The 18,978-nt window shown below is 51.1% G+C and overlaps 1 pseudogene; it reads right to left on the bottom strand.

Moving 5' to 3' along the window:
- Nucleotides 1-3,920: 3,920 nt before the first annotated feature.
- LOC123068036 (uncharacterized) lies at nucleotides 3,921-18,476 on the bottom strand (annotated as a pseudogene).
- Between the last annotated feature and the right edge of the window lie 502 nt (nucleotides 18,477-18,978).

Genomic DNA, 18,978 nt, shown 5'->3' with positions numbered 1-18,978 from the left:
CATCCATGGCGTGCGTCCAACTTGAACTTTTGCTCGCCTCTACGAAGTTCGTCGGCTCCTCAACTCTGAGTAAACACAAATCGGAGCACTCGAGCGTAACTGGCTTTGCGTACTTGTAGACTTTCTTGAGGGTCTTGTAGCGACGAGGCCCGGAATAATCCGTCGTGGCTTGCGAAGGGGGCGACACAAATTGTGTAGGTGTCGATGCACTTGAGGAAGACCATTGAGTCTCGGGCGTGGTAGATGCCGGATCGTTGGCATCCGCGTCGTCGGCATAGTCGTCGTGATCGTGATCATCATCTTGATTGTCATCATCACTATGCGTGTCGTTGCCGAGATCTCTACCTGTGTCTTGCGCGTCGTTGTCGCTATCACCTTGCGACCCATGCGCGTCGTCGTCGGTGTCGGCACCATGGTGATCACTGCCATTGCGGTGACCTTGGTTGGGTGTCTTGCCAACCACCTGGACATCCTCCCCTGCATCATCATCAGTTGGAAATTCAACTGTGAATATGTTACCGTTTGGAGCATCGTCGGCTGCTGCGCTCCAATTCCACGCTTGGTTTTCTTCAAACACAACATCGCGTGAAATCCGTAGACGCTTGGTTCGTGGATCGTAGAAGCGGTATGCCTTGCTGCCGGAACTCCTCTCGTATCCGATGAACACCATCTTGATGCTACGATCGGCAAGCTTTGAGAGATGCGGCTCTGCCGTCTTCACATGCGCCATGCACCCAAACGTTCGTAGATGAGACACATTTGGCTTCCGTCCGTAAATTGCTTCATACGGAGTCTTGCCGATCACTACCTTCGTTGGAGCCCGGTTGAGAAGATAGACCGCCGTCGAGGCAACTTCTCCCCAAAATGTCCCAGGCAAGTTCTTGCTCTTGAGTAAACTTCTCGCCATGTCAATGACGGTTCGATTGCGCCTTTCAACAACCCCGTTCTGCTGTGGCATATAAGGTGCCGTAAGGAACCTCTTTATGCCAATCTTCTCGTGGTAGTCATTGAACTCGTTCGACGTAAACTCTCCGACGCGATCTGTCCGTAGAGCGCAAACCTTCAACTTGTGTTACATCTCTCCCACCAATGTAGTTAGATGCATGGCATAGTCGTTCACCGATTCAGTTCCCTCCATCTGCAACTTGTGAAATTGGCGCTTCAGCACTTGTGCCCGAGCCTTGGTGTCGTGATCTTCTCCGATCCTCATCTCTTTGAGTGCATTCCACGCCTCTCTTGCTGTCTCGAACTCCGCCAATGTCATCAGCACGGAATCAGGCACAGACTGGGCTATGGCGGCCATGGCACCTTCATCGCACTGCTTTGTCGATGTCGTCGTCCGTGATGGCCTGCCACACTCGAAGGGTTCAGAGAATGACCTTCATCTTCAGCGCCGACACGCCATAGTTGGCGTCGGTGAGCATCGGGTACTGGATGGGGATGTTGCGATGCGCCAGTACGTTGGCGCCGCCCGTTCCGCCACCACTGGTTGCTGACTTGCCGCCCTTCTTCACCTTGTCGCCGTTCTTGTTCGCCTTGGAACCACTGTTGCTGGACTTGACCAACTCAGCGTCGCTGTTCGTCATCGTAGATCGTAGATCGTCGAGGCTCTGATACCAATTGTTGGCTTTTGATCTTTAGATCAGATCACCCAGGATCACAACGTACCCGTACGTGCTAAGCTAGCACACACGTAGGCAGCTGGATGGATAAACAGTGCACACGCACATACAGGAAAACTTTGACTTGGGCTAGCGATCGGCTTCTCTCGGTGGAACAGATAGGAAGGCACCGAATCGATGTATTGCAACAGGCTCATCTCGAGCCTGGTTCTTTATTGCTTTGATCTTTTTCTTCTTTGTTTGATTACAAGGGGCTGCTACATGTATATATAGGAGGCTAGACTAGCTGGTTACATGACCGACACGACTAGGAATCCTAATCCTACATGGACTACTAATCCCAATCGGACACAAGGTGTGCTTATGTCTAACAACTATGTGCAGAAAAACAGTTAATCTTCAGATCATGGGAAGAACAAAAATTAAATGGAATTAGGACTGGTACAATGGGAGGTGCTTAGGGAGATGCTTAGAAAAATAAACCGGATTTTTCGGAAGTAGCGGTGCCTATTTCTACAGAAGAGACGCTTAGTTAAGCGTCTATCCTGTACAAATAAGCACCGGTGCTTAAGGAAAGTCTGGTTTATTTCTTTAAGCACCTCACCTAAGCACCTCCCATTGTACAAGGCCTTAGTGTTTCCTGATTGATTTCCCGATGCTCGTTCAGGCAGTCGCTGTGCTGACGCCGTTTAAGGCGTTCGTGCTTGACTCGTTTGCTGCCGCTGCCGCCGACTGGAAGGGTCCCGCTGATGGTGTCTGCGCCACCGGGAGGAGCGAGGCCGCATCACCCCGCGCCGGAGGATGCCCCATGCGTTAGAGGGCGCCTCGTGTGGTGCTTATGTGCGGGTGACCGCGCCGCTGGACGAGGGCTGCGGTGTCGCGCACCCGCTGGTGGCCACCGCGCTGCAGGGCTAGAACAGAGGCGTCTCCTATGCTTTTGTGGCCTTCTCGCTCTCGTAGAGCCGAGTGCTGATCTGTGTTTTGAATTTCGGCCGAAAAAACGGATTTCGGCCGAATTTCAGCCATCTCGGCCTAGGGCGAAAAATACAATCCAGTGAAAAAAATGGATTTTGGTCAAAATTTGGTCAAATTTAAGCTAATTTTTGTTAAAATTTTGGTCAAATTTCAACCGAATTTTTTGAAAATGGTCGAAATTCGGACATCTCGGCCTGGGGCGAAAAATTTCACAAACCAAAGATCAAAACCTTGGTGCTGATAACGTGTAAAAGTAAAACGAGAGAGAGGGGAACAAATGATTGAACAGTGATTGCATTGACTGAAGAATAGGGTATTTATACCCATGTACAGAGGCGGTAATTACATAGTCGGTAACTGGCGGTTGCTAAACTAAACAACCGACCTAAGCATTGATTATTAGGATTTAATTAATCCTTAACATGATCATCGGGAGCTCCCTCTTCCAGCTCACAAATTCGGTGAAGTAAAAATTTTTTGTATTGGTTTACTCTAATATCTCGAAAGCAAAAGAGTGTGGAGTATGAACCGTTTCACCCAGCCAACAAAGGACCTCCATGTATTCATTGTGTGGTGTTGGGAAAATAGCCGCTTGCATATATATAGTCTTCATTCCGCTAGTACCAAAGAGCTCATCTGGTCATCATAATGGCATGATCAGTTGCATTACTATGGCATGGTAGATAATCATGCTTATTGTGTTTCGTGAAAATGCCATATTTACTGCTGGCATCAGCCATCCACCTCTATCAAGTCATCATATTGCCGTGATCATTTGCATTACTATGGCATGGCAGATCATCATGCTTATTGTGTTTGAAAAGAAAAGCATGGGAACCTGAAATCAGAATCTAGATTTCCCAATCCATGGCAACAGTTGCATGATAAAACAGGGGAAATCTGGGTCTAGAGCTCCCGCCTCTATATCGCAGTTATGTGCCCCTGTATCCGAAATTGATGATGCATTAACCCCTCCTCGTTCTGTGCTAAAAAACTGAACTTCATGTTTTGAAAGAGTAAGAAACCTGAACTCAATCCATCACTTAGACAGGCAAGCTAATAAATTATCTTGCACACACGGAAGATGTCAAGCCCGTAGCATGCAGCTTAATCGACTCTGAAGAGCAGTAACAACTGAAGCGGATGATAGATCCCCATCCAGTTACATAGGCTCTGGTCTTTCCAGGTGCAGGAGAGGTATATGCCATATGAAGTTACTAAAAACTAGAGCAGAAAGAGTTGATGAGGCACCTGATATACATTTTCCTTCATGTACAAGATTTGATCAGGAAGTTTTGATCAAGAACCACATATGAACGTTAATTAGCAGGCAATAATACACAACCGTGCACGCTGGGGCTCCTGATATTCATATTGATGCTATTTTTACACTTCAGGGGTACATATGAAAAACACATATCTACTGTTGTTCAGACGTGGTTGAAACTGCAGCATAATCATATTTGACATCTACAGTGTTGCTATCTTTGGAACCGCGTTCTCTCCAACTGATCTTCCACATCTGGGGATAAGCTTACCCTGCATGACAGAGGAAAAAACATTAGTCACATGGATACATGGATCTAAGGCCTATTCAATGTGGTGAAGTTGTTGTCAAAACTACATGCACACGATGAATGAGAACATCGATTTCTCGAAGCAAACCAGAGTACTATTATGTAGTTTGAATAAACAGAAGCTCGTCATGAAAAGTTTGCTAAGAACTACCCGTGCAAGTTTTGGTTCATGTTATAAACACCAACAATTTAATTGCAGATGTCTTATTCTGGTATCATTCTAGTAACCATAGTGAACAAAAACCAACCTCATAAAGAGCGAAAACATCAAAAATTTGGTAAAGCAGTGGAATGGCAATATTATTGATATTTGGTAACACTTGGTGTATTTGTATGCTCAAAGCAGAGCGAGCAATACCAACATTGGATTGAAGTGGTTCAATTGAACTAAAACTATACAAAAATAGACTCAAGCGATGCATTGCGTAAGCTGATGTATACCTGTCAGGTTGAATTGTCCTCTTTGCCAACATAAGAGTCAAGAAAACAGGTACCATCGCAGCACATAGATGCTTAAGAGTACTAGATGAAACCCTGCGCGTTGTTGCGGGATATATTGTGCTAAAATTTATAATGTAGAGAGATACGTTGTCTAAAGAAAAATAGTAACTTGCATGTGCGTCAAAGCATTTCTCTTTTTGTGGGGAAAGCATATCTTTCAAATGAGTGCATACAAAAGAATTGCTTGCATCGGATTGTAACAATAGTGTTAATACAAAGAATTTAAACGATGAGTTAATACAAAAAATTCAAAACAAAGAAGTCTTTAAGCGATGACACTTTCCAATTACATACATGAAAAGAGTGAAGCAGAATCAGCATATAGCTAAAAGTAATAAATTTGGATGTTGGATCCATGTACTCGTGCGGCTATCATGTTACCTGAGCTGAATTAACAGAAATGTCACCTAGTTTAACTTAACTTAAAATCTACTACCAATGCATCAAAGTCAACTATCACTAACCTGCAACTCTCAAAAACAAACAAACTAGCATTTTTTAGAGGTGAACTAATGGAGAATAGTATATCAATATAAATGAAAAGTCAGAAGAAAGAAAAATTATTCCATCAGGAACTATTAATGTGTCCAATTTAAATTTGAATATACGATTATCAAGACCTTCAACCTGGAAAAAAAGGATTATTAAGTCAGCATCAGGAATACTACATGGAGGTGCTAGGTAAGGAGTTGGTGCCGAGATTCATATCGAGAATGGTATTATAAAGCCCATCGTGTGTCTCCTCAGATGCCCATTAATTTATGAGTTTGTAATGGCTATTTCAAGCTGCACCACTCACCTCACATGTTCCTGGAGAAGAAGAGAGAAACCTGTCAGTTTGGCCGAGCTGTCCAGGAGGACTGAGCACATAATTACTTGACATGGTCAAGTATATTGCAACAACAGGTCAAGAGGACCACAACACCTCCAATTCCAGAAACGTCGTTGATGTCCCCACTCATAAGCTTACCACCAATAAGCTTACCACCGATAGAAAGGAGCAGCCTACACGTCTTCCTCCGGAGCTCCAGAGTCAGCTCTCCAAAAAAGTGCTATCATTGCCATGTTAGAAGCTCGACCTTGTTGTATCTTCATCATTTGGCCATCGAAGCTGAATTGCAGCTCCGACTCCTTGTCTTAAGGGACTATAGTGTTCATAATTTCTAGAACACAAATCAGTTTTGCTGATCTGCCATTGACCAAACAAAAGAAACTCCAGGATATTCTATTTGTGCATCCAACCATCCATAGTATATGCTCTTTACTAAAACACTTACACAGACGTTAGTATAGAGGAACTATTGTGGAATTTCAATTAAAAAGGAAGCAAACCATCATGACCTGTAGTAAAACATGTATATCAACTCAGAAACAAAAAATTTGCACGTACCTTCAGACTGTAGCGTGTGTGGGAATTAACCTTCGGTAAGAAAATAAATATTAGAAAGACGTTCAGAGTTGGACTGCACCAAGTAACACATCACTTTGAAAATGGTTGAGTTATTTTATTTGACACCTAGGACGTAATGCTTATAAAGTCCACCGGAAGCATGAAAGATGACAGTGACCAGAAGCACGAAAGAAGACAGACTTCCATACGCTGTTTAGAAAGCAGCAAGATAATTTATGATGCCCTGTATATACATCAAGATATTTAACTCAGTCCACCTGAAGCACGAAAGAAAACAGTAACCAGAAGCATGAAAGAACACAGTCTTCAGAACGCTTTTCTGAAAGCAGCAAGATAGTTTATGATACTTTCTGTATACATCAAGATATTTCAACAAAAAATAGATTAAGAGAGGCTACTTATAGATGGTGGCACATAGAGCTATTCAACGGGAACAATTACTTGGTAATGTAATACTTGAACAATGAATACATGCTCATGCATAAATTCTATTGGACATACTCGAATCAGACAAATGCCCAATGCAGCCGAGATGATACCCCTGCCAGTATGTAAGGAACATGTCGCAGAGCTGTTGGAAGTAGTGCAGATGTTGTATACCAGTATACCACGATGCATGAAAAATAGGGAAAAATAGGGGGGGCGGAAACCCTATCAGTACCAGATAAGATCAAATCGGGCCTAATACAAAAAGAGAATAACAGGGGAACCATAGATCAGCACTGGATTAGGATGAAACGGGCCTAAGGCCTGTCCGGAGGAAGGAGGCGACGGAGTCAACTTACGTGTCTTCCTCATCTAGTCCTCGAAGCTGAACTACGGATTCGGCTTGCCCTCAAGGGTATTGATGAGATTATTGATGCCCCAGCCAGCCTCTAGATCGATCTTCTCAAGATTCGGTTGGTGCTCCATCATCGCCTTCGTAGTCGCCGGTTCTGCCCCGGGACGGTCGCCGTAAACCCTAGAGGCTGAATTCTCTTGCGTCCGTCGCTTCGTCGGGGGTTGAGATGGTGGGAATGGGAGACGGGGAGGCCAGCTTATGAGGATTCAGGATGTTTTGTTTGGGGGAGGTTTGCTTCCGCTTTGGCTTCTGCTGGTCGAGGAATAGAGATCCAAACGGGAGGGCGTCTATTGTGGAGCACCGAGGAGTCATCTGTAGTAACTGAAGCCTGGTAAAAAACCTTCCGGGGAATATGCCATCAATCAATGCTACGTGAACATGGAGAAAAAAAGAGAGATAAAGTGACGTGGCTGGAAATTGTTGAGGTGGCTAGATGATGATGTGGATGGGCTGCATGTTGAGAGAATTGGTGGTAGTGGGGATCAACTTTTTAAGAATGTAAGATGTAAGATGTCCGCTGATCTCAACAGGGGGACCCATAAAGATGGCTCCAACGGCTCTGGTACGACCTGGCGACTCGGGTGGCGACGGGGTGGGCGATGCGGCGTTACCCGCAGGCCCCGGCGAGTCGGCGGCCTGGTCGGTGGTGCGGTCGACGGGACGGCCGGCGCGCGCGTCCCCGGAGGCGGCCTCGGGCGAGGTGGCATCGCTGCGCTGGGAGGGGAGTCACTTCTGGGCTCTGGCTGAGGTAAGCGACGACGAGGATTCGGAGGCAGAGGAGGTCGATTGCGATGCTCGTCGCCGCGATGGTGCGCTGCCGACGGTCGGCGAGTTTGTGGCTCGTGCTGAGGAGCTTGGGGGCTCGCTCAAAGCCGGGCAGCGCCGCGCTTTTGCGCCCGGCGGCCGATGTGCTCGCCGACCAGGGGTGTCGGGTCGGGCCCCGGTGGCGCGTGCGGCGGAGGTGCCGCGTACGCGGCCGCTGCTGTCTCAGGCGGGCGGCGGGCGGGCTGCCTCTCCACCGCGGGGCCCGGGGCTTGCGTCGGTGGTGGTGGCGGAGCCTGGGGCGTTGTCGCCGGCGGGCCCGCAGGCGGCGGCGGCTGCAGTGGAGATGCCCGAGCCCTGTCCTAGGGTTGGCGAGGTCGGTAGGGTTGGGCTGATGGGCCCTTCCCTGGATGCGGGCCAATCGGGCCAGATCGGGCCGTGCGCGGCGCAGGTCATCCTTCCTGAGGGGGAAGGGGTGCGGACGGAGGTGGGCTGTTCTGAGAGGCCCAGACCCGGCCCGTCTGTGGCGTGGCCAGTACTTAAGTGGCTCTGGATCCTCCGGGGCATCTCAGACAACTCGTTAGGGTTTCTAGCCACTCCATCGGAGGTGCGGCGCTTCGCCGGATCTGCACGCTCTCTCTCCCAACTCTCTCCTCCCCACCTCTAGATCGATCCTTCACCGAGGTCGTTGCCATGGGTTCCAAGGCGGATCAGCGTGCGGACAAGCGGGCAGAGCCGGATCTGGAGGCGGAGCGGAGTCGCGAGCGGGATCTGCGCACCCAAGCAAAGGCGCGCGCGGCGGAGCGCGCCGGTGAGGAGGGAGGCTGGGGGCCTCCCCCTCCCTGGTGGCTCAAGGAGCAAGAGCGGAATAAGAAAAAGAAGGAGGAATACAAGAAGAAGGGGTTGGAGCTTAAGCGCAAGGAATCGCTCCACCCATATTGCGGTGACCGCGTCGGCGACCCCTTCACCAAGCAGAAGCAGAAGAAGCACAAGCCGGTGATGCCGGCGGCCTTCAAGCCCTCCTCCTCCAAGGGAACGGCGGCGGAGCCCATCCCTGTTGAGGACGCGGGAGGGGGGGGGGGCGGGGCGGAGTGCTTCCGTTGTGGGCATGCGGGCCACTACCAGAACGAGTGCTCCTTCAAGCAGTTGTGCATGCTCTGCAGCAACGAGGGCCACGCCTCGGCCTACTGCCCCACGCGCAACAAGAAGCTGGTGCTCCAGACCATGGGCCATGCTTCCGCAGGTGGCGGCTTCTTCTGTCTGCAGTACCCCGAGGAAGCGGATGCGATGGAGACGGGGTTGCTGGGGGCTAACGCGGCCCTGGTGTCGGCGGCGCCCGGCGTGCTGACCAAGGAGATCCTGGAGGCTGAGCTCCCTCATCTCTTTGAGGGCGAGTGGGACTGGTAGGTGGATCCTTTCGATGCGGACTATTTCTCGGTGGCTTCCCAGATCCAGTCATGTTGCGAATAGCGACGCGCAGCTGCAAACCCTTCCTCTCCATCAACAACATCACGACTGATATTCCCGACGCGGCCCTCGACGAGCCCAAGGCGCTGTCAAGCCGGAAGTGTGCGTGAACTTGTGGGGCATTCCCCCGATGCAGCGGCTTGTGGAGCATCTGATGGCGGCCACAACAATGATTGGCTGGCCGCTGGTGGTGGATGAATTGTCTCTGATCCGTCCGGGCCCGGTACGCATGTGCTTTGCGTGCCATGCGCCGGCCAAGCTTCGTGGCTCTGTGCAGATCTGGTTCAATGGCAAGGGCTACTCCATCAAGTTTGAGCCGGAGTTGGACCAGCCTCGCCAGGCGGCTCCTGCCCTCCCGCCCCCTCCTCCACCTCCAAGTGGTCGGGGTCCGGGTGACCAAGAGAAGGACAAGCGCAAAGACAAGGACCAAGAGCATGATGCAAGCATGGAGGAGGGCGACTCCATCGACATGACGGCGTGGGACAAGCTTGGGGTTTTGGCACCGGGCCCTGCTGCACCGGTGGATGGGGTGGCGGGGCTGCGGGCTGCTGTGGGGTTGGGTTCTGTGGGGTTGTCGCTCTCGATCCCCAACCAGTATGGGTCAAACCTGGGGTCGGTATCTTCACCACCCCTGGGTGCGGCCCCTGCTTCGTCTGAGGGTGCGGGCGGCGGCCGATCCCCACTTGATCTCTCCCCCATCCCCTCGCGGCTCCGTCCGGCCGAGTCCCCTGCTTCTGGTGGCCGCGGCTCCACCCTGAGCGGCTCGGTGAAGCCGATGAAGAAGACGGCGGTGCGCAAGGTCAGCACGGAGGCGGTGCGCGCGATGGAACCGCTGGGGGCGCCTCCCACTCCGCGGCAGTCGGTCATGGCGCTGGCGGCCCCGACTGCGCCTCCCTCCGTCGACATGCTGCTGCAAGAGGCGGCGAAGGCGGCGATGATCTCCAAGGCCAAGCGCACGAAGACGGTGCCGGCGGCCGCTGGTGCGCACTAGATCGTGCTCCAAGGGGGCCAAGGGCAACATGCTGTCGTTGCAGCGGGCACAACTCCTCCAAGCGCAGAAGAATATGGAGATCTCAGGTAATCCACCGCCTCGCTTAACGGTTCTTGATTCTTTTTCAGATGACCATCTGCATGAGGTGTTGGACGCGAGCGGTATGGACTCGTCGTGTGTGTGTGGGGGGGGGGGTCAGAGAGCTGATTTCACTCGTCCGCACGAAGGAGTCGGCGCAGGCAGCGCTCGCGGCTGCTGCTGCAGCGCATGCTGAACAGAGGTCAGGTGAGCCCGAGGGAGGGGCCACCGTTGTTCTCTCTGTGCCCGAAGAGGGGGGGTCAGGCAACAGGGGTTGCCCCCTCTCCCTCGCCTTGCAGGGGCAAGGTGAGATGCGTGGCTAAGGCGGTCACCTCGAGGGGTGTTCGGCTTCGTAACCGCGTCATCTAGATGCGAGCCATTTTCTGGAATATCCATGGCTTTGGCCACGCGGGGAGACGTACTCAACTTAAGGAATCTATGCGCAGAGAGGACGTCAACATTGTAGGGTTGCAGGAAACCATCAAGGCGGATTTTCGTTTTCATGAGTTGCTTGTTCTTGATCCGTTAGAAAGGTTCGAATGGCAGCATGGTCCGGCAGTTGGGCACTCGGGTGGCATGTTGTTGGGCTTAAGTCGCGCTGTGTATGAGGTTAACGACTGGGATATTGGTATGATTTTCATTGCCGCGCATTTTCGCATTCGGGCCTCGCTTCGCGAGTTGGTTGTCATTCAGGTGTATGGGCCGGCCGATCACTCGCGATTGGCGGAGTTCTTGGGAGAACTCCAAGCCAAAGTCACCATGGTAACCGGGGCGGCGCTCCCTGTCCTGCTAGGAGGGGATTTCAACCTGATCAGGTCGGGAGCGGATAAGAATAACAGTAACATAAACTGGCCTCGGGTGTCCATGTTTAATACTGCTATTGCCTCTATGGCCCTCAGGGAGGTGGCCAGGTCGGGCGCAAGGTTCACATGGACAAACAAACAACTAGACCCGGTCCGCTCGGTGTTGGACCGTGTGTTCATGTCACCAGATTGGGAAATGGGATTCCCCCTCTGTACTTTGGTCGCCGAGACTTGCATTGGCTCTGACCATGTTCCACTTGTCTACTCCTCGAGGGAGGATAGGGTGCAGCGTAGCCCTCGCCTTTTCTTTGAAACGGCCTGGTTCGAAGCGCCAGGCTTCGAGGAGATATTTGGGGAGAAATGGTGGGCGCGCGTTAGTCAAGTGGGCCCCAGAGGGGCCCGATGGAGTTCTGGAACGCTGTCGGGGGACGGTGCAGGGCAAGCCTCAAGGGATGGGGCGCTAACCTAGGGAGGAATGATAAAGAGCACAGAGCCGCGATCCTAGCGGAAATCGCAAGGATCGACGTGCAGGATGATACCCGGGTCTTTTCGGAGCTTCAATGGGCCCACCGATATGACCTAGAGGGGCAGGTAGAGGCGTCTTTCCGTGCGGATTAAGAATATTGGCGCCGCTGTAGTGGTTTGAAATGGACACTTAAAGGTGACGCCAATACCAAATATTTTCACGCCTACACTAACAGCCGTCGTCGGAAGTGCGCTATTCTTAGGTTGCAATCGGAACAGGGGCTTCTGTTGCAACAAGGGGACATCTCTCGCCACATTTATGAGTTTTACATCAACTGGATGGGGACGTGCGAGGATCAAAGGGCTGGTCTGCACGCGGACGTGTGGGATGTCTCTCAACGGGTTTTGGAGTGTGAGAACGACGAGCTGGGGCTCGCGTTCCTCCCCGATGAAATTGACGCTGCGCTGATGGGTATGAAAGTGGACACGGCACCTGGCCCGGATGGGTGGCCGGTTGCTATGTTTATACGCTTCTGGCCTCTTCTTAAAGGCCCAATTTTTGAGATCTACAATGGGTCTTAATTTTGGAGTCTTGACGCTCATTCTGAAGGTCCAAGGGGCCGACAATATTAGACAGTTCCGCCCAATTGCGCTCATTAACGTGTCATTTAAGATTTGTGCCAAAGCGTGTGCGACACGGCTAGGTTCAACCGCTCATCGTGCGATTCATCAAAATCAATCAGCGTCCATCCGCGGTCGCAATATCCTTGAGGGCTCGCTTGCCCTCCATGAGATAGTCCACGAACTTAAGCGCATAAAGGAACCGGCTGTGCTGCTAAAGCTAGACTTCGAAAAGGCGTACGACCGGGTAAATTGGGATTTCCTCCGCCAGGTGCTTCTCAGCTGTGGATTTTTCGCTGTCTGGGTTCACCGTGTTATGCAATTGGTCTCGGGAGGCCAAACCGCAGTCTCTGTGAACGGAGAAGTAGGGCACTTCTTCCGTAACTAACACGGTCTCAGACAGGGGGACCCGATGTCCCCTCTCCTGTTCAACTTTGTTGTTGACGCGTTGTCCGCTATGCTTCGAAAGGCGGCCGCGGCTGGCCATATCCAAGGGTTGGTAGGCCACCTCATTCCAGGGGGAGTGACTCATTTGCAATATGCGGATGACACGCTATTGCTTTTTCACCCAGACCTACATAGTATTGCTAGGGTCAAGGCGATTCTCCTTAGTTTTGAGCTCATGTCGGGCCTCAAAATTAACTTCCACAAATGTGAGGTGATCTCGATGGGGGTAGATCCGGAGGAGGGAAGGCGCATTGCTGATTTGCTCAACTGCAAAGTGGGAAAATTCTCGTTTACATACCTCAGCCTCCCGGTAGACACCAAAAGGCCCAGGATAGAGGATTGGGAACCTCTGTGTGCCAAGGTAAGGGGTAGGGTTTGCCCTTGGCGGGGCAAATTCCTATTGAAAGCAGCTAGGCTAGTGCTCTCGAACTCCAGCTTATCTTCTTTGCCAATGTTTGCCATGGGCCTGTTTTTGCTCACAGAAGGGGTTCATGCAAAGTTTGACACGCCTCGTGCCAAGTTCTTTTGGGAAGGAACTAGCCCGAACCGTAAGTATCATATGGTTAATTGGGCTTGGGTGTGTCGACCCAAGGACTGTTGGGGAACGTAGTAATTTCAAAAAAAATCCTACGTACACGCAAGATCATGGTGATGACATAGCAACGAGAGGGGAGAGTGTTGTCCATGTACCCTCGTAGACCATAAGCGGAAGTGTTATGACAACGCAGTTGATGTAGTCGTACGTCTTCACGATCCGACCGATCCAAGCACCGAACGTACGACACCTCCAAGTTCAGCACACGTTCAGCTCGATCACGATCCCCGGGCTCCGATCCAGCAAAGCTTCGGGGATGAGTTCCGTCAGCACGACGGCGTGGTGACGATGATGATGTTCTACCGGCGCAGGGCTTCGCCTAAACTGCGCGACGATATGACCGAGGTGGAATATGGTGGAGCGGGGCACCGCACACGGCTAAGGAACGATCCGTAGATCAACTTGTGTGTACTGCGGTGCCCCCTGCCCCCGTATATAAAGGAGGGAGGGGGGAGGCCAGCCGGCCCTTGTGGGCGCGCCAAGGAGGAGGAGTCCTCCTCCTAGTAGGAGTAGGACTCCCCCTTTCCTACTCCTACTAGGAGGGGGAAGGAAGGGGAAGAGGGGGGAAGGAAAGAGGGGGGCGCCCCCCCCTCCTAGTCCAATTCGGACCAGAGGGAGAGGGGGCGCACGGCCCACCCTGGCCGCCCCTCTCTCTTTCCACCAAGGCCCATGTGGCCCATTATCTCTCCCCGGGGGGTTCCGGTAACCCTCCGGCACTTTGGTTTTCTCCGACAACGTCCGGAACACTTCTGGTGTCCGAATATAGTCATCCAATATATCAATCTTTATGTCTCGACCATTTGGAGACTCCTCGTCATGTCCGTGATCACATCCGGGACTCCGAACAAACTTCGGTACATCAAAACTTGTAAACTCATAATAAAACTGTCATCGTAACGTTAAGCGTGCGGACCCTACGGGTTCGAGAACTATGTAGACATTACCTAGAACTATTCTCGGTCAATAACCAATAGCGGAACCTGGATGCCCATATTGGTTCCTACATATTCTACGAAGATCTTTATCGGTCAAACCGCATAACAACATACGTTGTTCCCTTTGTCATCGGTATGTTACTTGCCCGAGATTTGATCGTCGGTATCCAATACCTAGTTCAATCTCGTTACCGGCAAGTATCTTTACTCGTTATGTAATGCATCATCCCGTAACCAACTCATTGGTCACATTGCTTGCAAGGCTTATAGTGATGTGCATTACCGAGAGGGCCCAGAGATACCTCTCCGACAATCGGAGTGACAAAACCTAATCTCGAAATACAAACATGTACCTTCGGAGACACCTGTAGTACTCCTTTATAATCACCCAGTTACATTGTGACGTTTGGTAGTACCCAAAGTGTTCCTCCGGTAAACGGGAGTTGCATAATCTCATAGTTACAGGAACATGTATAAGTCATGAAGAAAGCAATAGCAATATACTAAACGATCAAGTGCTAGGCTAACGGAATGGGTCATGTCAATCACATCATTCTCCTAATGATGTGATCCCATTAATCAAATGACAACACATGTCTATGGTTAGGAAACATAACCATCTTTGATTAATGAGCTAGTCAAGTAGAGGCATACTAGTGAGTATATGTTTGTCTATGTATTCACACATGTATCATGTTTCCGGTTAATACAATTCTAGCATGAATAATAAACATTTATCATGATATGAGGAAATAAATAATAACTTTATTATTGCCTGTAGGGCATATTTCCTTCAAGGACATGGGGGGCCTTGGGATCACCAACTCCAGATGGCTTAATATCGCGATGATGTGCAAATGGATCTGGAAAATTGTCCAGGGGGGCACCGGGTTGTGGGTTGATCTCCTAAGGGCCAAATATTTCCCTAATGGGAACTTCTTTGAGGGGAGGGCAATGGGCTCACCTTTTTGGAATGATCTACAGGCGATCAAACCAGCGTTTTCCATGGGGGCAAAATTCTCTATAGGGAACGGTAGGTCGGCGCGATTCTGGACAGATCTTTGGATAGGTACCCATCCTCTTTGGGTTGAATTCCGGGATCTGTATGCTATCGCTGTCGATCCCGCGATGACGGTGGCTGATGCGCTCGTAGCAACACCACCGGCGATTCATTTTAAGCGGGAACTTAATGGGCAAGAGCAATCTCACCTCGTTGCCTTGTTGTAGTTGATTGAGCCAGTGGGTCTCTCGGACCAGCCTGACACGGTGAGCTGGGCGCTCACCAGCTCGGGGAAGTTCTCGGTTAACTCCTTATACCGCACGATGTGCCGAGGGCCAGCACAACTTGTGGTTGTAGGGTTGTGGAAAGCGCGGCTGCCTCTAAAGATCAAACTTTTAATGTGGCAAATGTTCCGCGATAAACTCCCCACTTCCTTGAACATGGCCAAACGTAATGGTCCGACCACCGGCCCGTGTGCGTTGTGCGGGGACCCAAAGGATGCCAATCATGTGTTTTTTAGATGCCCTCTTGCGAGGTTTGCGTGGAGCGCTGTCCGGACCGCGGCGGGTGTCCAATGGGACCCGCGCTCGGCGGCAGAGCTCATACACCTCTTAGATGCGATTCAGGGCCCTGCGCATCGAGTTATGTGGAGTTGTGTGGGGGCACTACTCTGGTCCATGTGGCTCACTAGAAATAAATTCACTATAGAGGGGTGCTTTCCAACTCACCCGGCTAATATTATCTTCAAATGCAACCTTCTATTGCAGCAGTGGTGTCCGTTGGGGAGGCGCAAGGATGCTGAGATGATCAAGACCGCCCAACAACGTCTGCTGCAAGTGTACGCGATGGTTAGGGAGTCATGACTACGGTTCTGGCTGTGGTCCCTTTTGGTTGCTTGACGAGCCTGCACGCTCTGTACGGGCTTAGCCTTGTAATCCGCCTCTGGCTCGTTTAGTTTCGTCCGAACTGCGTGGGTTTTGGGCCGGAGTGGCTTTTGGTGATGTATTAAGACTTGATGTGGGTTACGCTGCCGTTGGGGCTTTACTAATTTAAAGCCAGACGCATCTGGCGTCTTCGTTCTAAAAAAAAGAGTATGTCCGCTAACAATGTCATGTGTCCACCTATATATAGGTTTGTCCGCAGCCTCTTCTATTTTGGCAAGAAGGTAAAATTCTGAAATCAATTTGAAAAATCAGAACAGAAGTATCTCTGCGCTTAGAAAACCCTAAAAAAATGTGCTTACAAGAAATGCTTGCGGTGGCCTATGTTTAAATTGCGCTTAAATAAATGCTTTTGCATAACTCATTCTTGTAGCAACTTCATCAATGCCAAACAACCGGAAAACAGCAATTCATACACATTTATATTAGTTGGACTGTTGACTGTTTTATAATTTTCTAGGTAACAGCAGACATTACTGGGGAAACAGAATCATCTTGGCACCGTTCAATGGTATTGAGAGAATAAAGAACTTAAGAAGGGAAACATTTCAACTTCTAGTGAGTTTTCTATGAATTTCAAAGGTAACTATGGTTTATAACCAAGCATCATGAGTACAGACTGCAAGAAGAAAAAGGTATCACCAGTTCTTATGCTTTAACCGACTACGAAATAACCCAGTACGGCAGTACATTAACGTGAATCACATATGGCTATGTACACAAATAATGGAACTGCATACACCCTGGTGATATTGAGCGGCAATAACACTAACATGCTGCCCACAACCAGTAGCTTGAATGTGTATACATTGGTGGAATAACTATAGCCATCACAGGTATTACAATACATGGAACAAACAGGATAACCTCATATGGCCGAAGGTCATCAAAGAAACTACACAACAGAGTAGACAGTTAAGTTCAAGGAAGCAAATATTCCTGACAGAAGGACAAATAAACAATCGAAAGATCTTGCCTCCAGTACAGGATGCTCAGTGCACCAGCAATAACAAGGGGTGCAAGGGACTTTGTTCCTGCCCTATCATCAACCCTTTCAATGATGAAAATGGCCACGATAGACGTGAAAGCAATCGTCATCTAGACAAACAAGCCTATATGTCAGCGCTTGAAATATTTAAAATCAAGAAAGAAGGAGCAACTCCTAGGGTCTGGGGACTATACACTGTGTACATGTCATGACACCAAGCCAGGGAATATATACATAATTGGCGAGATGATGATGTAAATATCATGATGCTGAGATCTAGGAAAGACTCACAGGCGATCTTTCCCAAACCAACACCGACAGCAGTGACACCAGCAAAGAAGAGTGTCCAACTCCCGAGCTCCCCCTGTCAGCTGCCAGCAGGATCAACATGAGTGCGCTTCAAACCGCAATTTGAGTCAGAATAGGAACCAAAATTGGTAAGAACATCTACTCTGCACCATCCACCATAGCCCGAAGTAGTTTTTGACTTTTTGTAGTGGCACAGGATGAGCCAGGCGAGAGACAGACAAATAGGAAGGGGATGTTTGAGAGCACGTTCAACGTTTTAGGGATCCCTGAGAAGGTAATTGAGCCAAAACCTACAGTTCACTCGCTCCCCAGTTTCTCTCTTTCTATAGGAGCGCACGCAATACATGTACAAAGCTGCTGGCTTCCGATGAGTTGCAGACCTACCCCTCAATCGCTCACCGAAACACACCGCGAACACGAGGACACTGGAGACTCGCCAACTTATTGCTACAGGTGCCTATCGGACCAGTTAATTCTAGATCTCACGTTTTACAAAGAAGGGTTTGCCCCCGATTTATATTATAAAGCATCCATCACCGTTTACAACCGAGAGCCGATACAAACACACACCACCACTACACACCACGCACTCTAGGCAAGAACACACACCCAGGGCGAGATACAAGGAAGCCGGGCACCGACACACCACTCCAACGAACTACAAAGCACACTAAAGATGAGCAAAGAGGCATCACCTTGAGCCGACGGAGATCACCATGAGCAACCACCAAGGAGAGGTGAGACGACCGACGGCGGAGCAAGGACTCCAAAACGGTGCCTCCAACAAGGGCACGACCATAGCCGCCACCGTCCGATCCCGCAGATCAAGCTTTCGCCCGGAGTAACCCGAAGGGGAAGTGAGCACCACGACGGAGCCTGCAGGGAGGAAACGACGTCCGCGGACGCTGCCACCATCGGCCAGTACGAGAACTAGGCAAGTGATGAACCCCGGTGCACCAACCCTTCGGCACAACCCCGCTCCGCCAACCACCCCCATCCATGCCGCCTGCGCGGCCATGTCTGCCCGCCCGCAGAGTTGCGCAATCTGCCCAAGATCAACGGATCTCCCACTGCCAGGGCCGCTGCCTAGCATCCAGACCGTCCCGGCACCCTCAAAGGAGAGGCTTTTGAAGGAGCCAACTTCCATCACCACCGAACCGGCAACGGCTGTCCCGCCTCAGACATCACCGGGACAACAACCACGAAGCATCAGGCCGGGGAAAGGGGAAGGCGAGGTGCGACAACAACCTCCCCCCCTCCCCCCCGAAGCACCTGTTTCGCCCCATCCCTGCTACTGTCACAGCCCAACGCGAGGCCACCGATAGCCGCTCGTCCGACGAAGGGGGGAGAAGAGCCAGCACTACCGCCACCGCGAAGGAGGGGTCCAGGAATAGCCCGCCCGCGCCGCACGCCGCCGTCCACAGCCGAGAAGGGCGCCCAACTGCACCACGGAGCCCGCACGCGCCACCACCACCTAGCGCCACGCCACAAGCACTGCCACCCCTATGCACGGCGGTGCCAGCCGCCCCGCGGCCCTGTTGTAGCCAGCCCCCGCCGCCGGAGCCCGATCCGGCCGGATGTGACCGGAGCCCACCAGCGCGCACCACCTGACGGGCCGGCTGCCGCCGAAGGCGCAACCAGTCACCACG

Source organism: Triticum aestivum, chromosome 3B, assembly GCF_018294505.1.
Source record: "Triticum aestivum cultivar Chinese Spring chromosome 3B, IWGSC CS RefSeq v2.1, whole genome shotgun sequence".
NCBI lineage: Eukaryota > Viridiplantae > Streptophyta > Magnoliopsida > Poales > Poaceae > Triticum > Triticum aestivum.
The sequence above is the reverse complement of the archived record's forward strand: the minus strand, read 5'-3'. Positions and strand labels throughout refer to the sequence as shown.